This window comes from Rattus norvegicus, chromosome 3 (assembly GCF_021556685.1).
Source record: "Rattus norvegicus strain SHRSP/BbbUtx chromosome 3, alternate assembly SHRSP_T2T, whole genome shotgun sequence".
Taxonomy (NCBI): Eukaryota; Metazoa; Chordata; class Mammalia; order Rodentia; family Muridae; genus Rattus; species Rattus norvegicus.
This window is the reverse complement of record NC_141536.1, coordinates 1,178,760-1,186,018: the sequence shown is the minus strand read 5'-3', so window position 1 is coordinate 1,186,018 and position 7,259 is coordinate 1,178,760.

Here is a 7,259-nt window from a genome sequence, read left to right as displayed (position 1 = left end):
AGGCTTTGAAATCAGAGCAAGTTATAATGTGGGATGCCTCAGTAGGTATGGTTTCTAAAAGCACAGATAGATCATCTTCGACTGGTCCGTTAGTTTTTATCTAATACCTGTCTGCAATTTTCAGGTCCTCTTTACATGGGTACATGGGTATGTTACCTTCTTCATCTTCTAGATTTTCCCAGCATTCTCTGCTGACTTAAGAGTTAGCCTGTAAGAGAGGGTGTGTGCTCCTGGCACTGTTTGTTGCCAGCCAAGGAAGGCTGGTGTGCACACGTGTGTTCTTTCTTCACACTCAAGAGAGAGGAAAATGGACTCCCATTTTGGAGTGTTTTCCTTAGAACTATCTGCAAAAGCAAACAGACTCTTTTTTTTTTTTTTTCCAGAGCTGGGGACCGAACCCAGGGCCTTGCGCTTCCTAGGTAAGCGCTCTACCACTAAGCTAAATCCCCAGCCCCCGCAAGCAGACTCTTAAAAATCCCTCTGGTGCATTTGTATCTTTGGCCTTTTGCGAAGGGGTGAGAAGGAAGAGAAAGGACGACTGACTGAAAAGGTTGTTCTCATTCCCACTGCTGGCGAGGGGTTTGATTTCCTAAGTATTAATCAAAATCACTCTTGATTATAGCAAAAACAACCTTTGCTATAATTTTAATGAAATTAATGAGAATATATGGTAATTCTGAGCAATCTTGCTCTAGAGATTAAAGAACAGCCTGCCAGAAACATACAAATAAAGCATTAAGATCAAAATTTGCATAATTAAGTTTCTTCCCTACACTGCCCACCCCACCCCCAGCATCACTAGCTGTGCTAAGTTCTATGAAAAGAGATGTTTAAAGTCAGGTTGGCAAAGCCTGGGTTTCCCCCTGAGCCGGAACATCCTTTTCCAATACTGTTTTCGTGTTTTTAAAACTCATGCCTGCCAGACTAACAGATTGCCAATGACGATTGACCAAAATTACAGAGTGCAGAGGTTTTGAGCCCTCCTCTTAAATTCTTAAATGAAAAAAAAAAAAAAACTGCCTTCCTGCCACTTTGGTACCATACCAATCTGTGTGTCCTGCTCTATGGAAGTGTCCTGCCAAGTCGTAGCCTAAGCAACGTATCAAAGCCCCAAATGACAAGCATTGTTTAAGAATACCAGACCGAAAGGCTCCCCCCCCAGTACTACTCCCTCAACAGAGGCTGTGAAGGCCTCAGCCCAGTCTACCACATGCCCCCTCTATCAGCACAACAAACTCTGGTCCTTTCAGGAGGGTATGTGTTTGTTCCAAGAGTACAGACAAAGCAGTAGCCGCCTGTTTCCTGAGAATGTAAGGACACTCAGGACAGTGCACACATTACAGGTGTCTGTGCCCTTGGCCCCACCCTCAAAAAGATCTTTAACATTTCAAAATATCCTGTAAAATGTCAACAGGCCCATTTCCCCCCTTCAATGAGTAGTTCTTGGCTTTGTGAAAAGGCTATAGCTGAAAGGTTAACAGTCTTTGATCAGAGGGAACAGAAATCATCATTTTTCGTTGTGTGCCTCTATACAAAGAAAAAGCAGAGAAGAGGAAAATGTCAGGAACAGCTGGCCCTGTTTACAGAGAACTTCAAGCTGGATGCCACACACATCTGTATAATTAAAACATTATGTCCTCAGACATGCATGTCTGTATCCTTGGTCTGTCCAAACACCCGGGAAAGAGTAAAAAAAAAAAAAAAAAAAAAAAAAAAAAAGAGCACACGGGTGTCCACAGACACTAGCTAGACACAGGAGGCATTCCAAAGTGCTTCTACCATGTTTCTGTGTTTCAGTCAACATTCATTAGTGATTCAAAGCTCTTCTTGAGTGAATTTGTTTTTCTGATTTAAGCCACGTCTGTTCCTCTGGAAGTTCCTCTTACTCTGAGGAAGGATGGAATGTGCCATGCATTGCTGCTGAGAGTAGAACATGGTAGGAACACTTTAGAAACCCCCAGAAGTTTCTTAAGACATTAAACATATATGTGCTCCATTAGTCAGGAATGCCCCTCCCTGGGCTCTCAGACATGTTTCATTTGTAATAAAAACAAAGCAACTCAAACATCTATTTTCAGGAGAAACACGTGGAATACGGAAAATTACCCAAGAACAATAAAAAGGGTGATGCTGGCCAATCACATATCACTTGTAACACTACTGAGCAGACAGCAACACAGCCATCTTCCATTGCATGACAAGCAGAAGTGCAGGATCACTGGGGCAGTCCAGTCTGCTGAAAGGAATACAAGAAGAAACAGGGTGGGGAGAGAGGAGAAGGAAAGAAGAGAGAAGTAAAACTAGAGAAAGGTGAGGACAGGTCATCTCCTATGATGCAGTCCAGCTACGCAGTGGGCTATCAGTCAGGTGCAAAGGCACAGAGTCCTGAGCCATGCTGCAGCTAGAATGCACCTTGACAGCGTGTGTAACTGCAGTCTCTGTGCCTGGGATTATCTGATGGTAGGACCAAGCAAGTTCTGAACCAAGTGAGGAACAGCCCAGCCCATCTCTCCACTTTCTGACTTCTAGTCTTGTGGCTGGGACAAACACTTGACAGAAGCAACTTGCAGAGGAAGGCCTCACACTGACTCGAGTCTTAGAGGATAAAGTGCATCATGGTGAGGGAAGCCTAACAGAGTGGCTCGGTAAGGGACCACAGGAGTCAGCAGATGACATGTCTCACATCTTAGTGGATCAGGAGTTCTGCAGCTCCCATCTGCATCAGTGATGCCCTGTATAATGTGTGCTGAGAAGAAGGATGAGAAATGGCCAAGTATTCACGGTGTGAGATGGAGAGAGGGAGGTCTTATGTCTTAAGGACCATAAATATACCTGGCTTCCAACCAAAACCTAAGTCTGACTGCCCAAGCACGAAACCAGCTGTACACATGAGCACGAGGAACTGGGTGCTACAATTCCAATGTCAGAAAAGTCTATTCTATTTCAAGCAGTCAAACAGGGTTAGGGAGACCTCTGTGAACCGTTACTGCTGCACAAGCATAAGAGCCTGACTTCAGGTGTGCAGCAGCCATGTAAAGGCCGGATGTGGTGGTGCTCGGCTGTAAATCTAGCACTGGGTATGTGTTACCTGGCTTACAACCACCTGCACTCCAGTTCAAGGAGATCTGGTGCCCTCTTCTGGCACTGCATTCGAGTAATGCACTTGCGTATGAGCAGCCAAAACAGACACAAAAGTGCAAATAAATAAATATATTTTTTAAAGTAGAGAACAACTGAAGACACATGGTGTTGCCCTCTACCCATGACATGTATGCAGATGTCTTCAGAATTACTGAGCCACAGGATCTCAAAAGTTTACCAACATAACTACAGGTTCACAGAGTTGTAAGAAGCAACATAAGAGGTTTCTTGTGCTTTGCTCAGTTTCCTCCAAAAGTCACATTATGGCAAGACATAGTCTATCATCACAATAAAAATACTGAAATTCACACAACCATACACTGGGTTTAGACTTCCGCTGTTTTACCTTCGTTCATTGGAGAATGTTTGCTCATCCATACTTTTGTCAAATGTGTCATGTGACCCCACCACAGTCCAGGCAAAGAACAGTTACATCACTATACTGGCCCCTTCTCCTCACCTCCGATTAACACACATACTTCTCTCTACCTCTCCTAGGTCTCCATTCACTACCCACCTCAGACCCCAAATGACCACTAATTTGCTTTTTGCCTCCATAGTGAGGTAATTCCAACAAAGTAATACTTGTGGCATCGTACTGCTTGAAGTGTTTAACACTGTCTGAGTCCATTCACCCCAACTGTGAAGCCATCTCTCCCAATGGAGTGCACCAAGTGATTGTTACAGTTCATTCCATTGTCTGGGACATATGCGTTCATTCCAGTACCAGGCAATTTCAAATAAAGCTGTTATGAAAATTCATGAATAAGAAGCCTGGTGAGGCAGAGAGCTACGATATAAAAGGAATCAGAGAATAAGAAGACACACAAACCATCTTCTTACTTCAACTTCCCCACTATGCCTGGTTCAAAACAAAATCACTATAGCTCTGTGCTTGTGAATGGAAAATTTGGTATTTATCTGTTCTTCCTTCCATTGAACTGAAAAACACCTACCCTCTTGCATGTCCTAGGGATATAACAGTAAATAAAACAGACCAAAAAGCCTGTTTGTGTATGAGTCATATATTCAACTGGACTTAATAGATAGTATTCTGTAACTATACATTTTAAAAACTTGGTCAAAACCAAGCATCCTGACACATTCCTAGGCTACACAGCAAAACAAAACATGGGAGGAGGAATGTAGCTCAGTCAGTAAAGTGTTCCCTGTCTCCCTCTCTCCATCTCTGTTTGTCTCTGTCTCTGTCTCTGTGTCTTTCTGTCTCTGTCTTTGTCTCTCTATCTTTGTTTCTCTATCTTTGTCTCTATCTTTCTCCCTCTCTAGCTCTCTCTTTCTCGTGTGTGTGTGTGTGTGTGTGTGTGTGTGTGTGTGTGTGTGTGCATGCGTGTATAGACTAGAGACTACGGGTCATCCATCATCATAAGCTGTTCATGTTATACATACACACACAAAACTTTAGAAAGTAGTTAAGAGTGTTGCTGCTAATTTCAGATATATGAAAAAAAATCTTAAGTTTTCTCAGGCAACAATATTCATGAGTTAGAGAAATGGAGGAGGAGGAAAAGATCCTATTCATAACAGGAATCTATACTATACAATGCTTGGCAACAGCCCTGTGAGAAATGAAAATGAATAAGATTATGAAAATAAACCCAAAGTTAAAAGAATCACATAGATCACATTTGAATGGGAAATATCAATAATGTAAAAGAAAATTACATCTTATAAGATTTTTTAAATTATGCATATAAGGGGCCGAGGGGTTAAATCTGTATTAGTGCAGTCCCTACAGAGAGGGCCATAGATACTCTGGACCTGGAGCTGTGGTGGTTGTAAGTGACCTGACTGGGGTGCTGGCAACTGATTTCCAGCATCTGCATGGCTGCTTATATCTGTAACTCCAGTGCCAGGGGATCGAACACCTTCCTGACCTCTGAAGGCGCAAAGCACCACATGATACACATCCATGCATGTAGGAAAAATATTTCTAGTGATTAAATAGTAAAAAATAAATCTAAAACAATATTTTAAAGCCCAAGGTAGGCCAGGCATAGTGGGGCAGGCCTCCAGTGGCAGCACTATAAACCCTAAGGCGGAGGGTTGAGATTTCATGGCAGACTGAGCTACACAGGAAGATCTTCTCTAAAAAATAAAAAATCAATGGCAGTGGGGAGGAAACCTAATAGCATTTAAAACTTTGAAAATTTTATTCTCAGCTGTACGTGGCAGAAACTTGCAGGCAAATAGATCTCAAAAACAAAGCATAATTTTAGAAAGATGAGGTTGGAGCTGTGCATAGAGCTCAGAAGCATTTGGCTAGTAAGCGACTATGCTAGGTTCAATCCCTTGTTTATATTATATTCTCTTGGTTTTGTTGTACTAGATTATAAACTGAGAGCAAAGAAGAATATTTTACCTCCTTGTCTGTTAACACAAAGTATATGACTTGATAAACAAAAGATACTGACTTTTTAAAATAAGTCAATAAAGAAATTATCAGTCCATTCATATACTACTTAAGATTAGGGCAAACAATGGGAATGACTTGGATAGATAGACAGACAGACAGACAGATCAATAGATAGATATTGTAATGATAATGAAAAAAATACCGCAAAGGAAACAGGAAAAAAGAGCATTGTGAGCAGGAACCAGGAGAAAATATACACAAGGAACTGAGCCAAAGGGTTGACCAGGCAATTCATTAAAGAAGAAACTATCTTAGACTACCCCGTAGTAATCAGAAGCATGTAAACTAAATATAATTACAAATAAATAATTATAATATAATTGTATAATAGATGTCTAAATCTTGTGGGTTTAGATCATGACAAAGTTGACAAGTGCTGACAAGGCCATTACACAATGGCTACTTTAGTACACTGCTGGTGGCCAAAACCAAAGACAGCCACTTCAGGAGACAGTCGGGTATCACTTCATAACAATAAAGTGATAAACACTGTGCACAACAGAAACCACTCTCCTGAGTATAATTTTGCCAAAAGAAGTACCAAACTTTTTGGTCTTACAACCCTAGATGGTAAAACACTTGAAGACCTTCATGTGCTTTTTAAATATGGTTTCTGACTATTGATATTTATCATATGAAAGGTTAAAATAGATTTTAAGGCATAAGACAGAGTGCATCTTCCACTAGCCATCAAAGTACATTTTTTAAAAACTTTTGTTATAAAAGATTTTCAAATTAAAGAACAAACAAACAACAACAAAACCAAAAATAAAATAAAAGTCATCATGCACTGAGACTGGCGAGACCTAACATCTACCCATCTCAGTGACTTGCTATACAGTTAGGACAGCCAAAGCTCACCAGAGTCCAGGGTAGGTCTGAGATGAGTGGAGCTGACACCAACCCACAAAGATGGCCCCTGACCTCACTTCTTCCAACACATCTGTACTAAGGCAGCAAGGAAAACAGAAAACCTTGGTGTTTGAGTATATTGAAATCAAGAGAGGGAACTATTAAAAAAAAAAAAAAGAAAAACAACAACAACAACAAAAACACATCTGCACATCTGCAAGCTGTCTGAAACCTTTATCCTTGCATTTCAGAGCAGAAGCAGGAGGGGCTTATAAGTTCAAGACTAGCCTAACATACACACAGAGATCCTGTCTCTGAAAAACTCTACCAAGTTCTAGGCTGTGTCTTGGCAGTAGTAGAGCACCTGCGTGATATGTACAAGGCTCTCCTCCTTCCCAGCCCTAGAACCACACGCATATAGAGATATCTCAAGAGTCATGCGATAGACATCTTTGTCAATATCACTGGTGCTCCACCAGTAGAAATCTACTGCTTGGCACACACTGGGCGCTCTCTGCAGTCGTCTTCAGGTTGCAAGGCAAGTGAGCAGGGTGCTGTACCTGCTGGGTAAAGGCAAGAGATTATATGCCAAACATCTTACACCACACAGGACAGCACCCACATTTCCCTTGCTTACAAGATATCTACTATCAATCAACCAACATTCCTTTTCCTGTTATTGCCCCACCACTACTCCCTGGAACCCTGTATATGCTAGACAGGTTTCTCACACTATGCTACCCCAACCCACATACAACTTCCAGGCTAAAATTCAAAGGCCTGGTGCTAAGGAACTGCTCTGCTGTCTGCATCTAGAAACAGGCAAACCTAA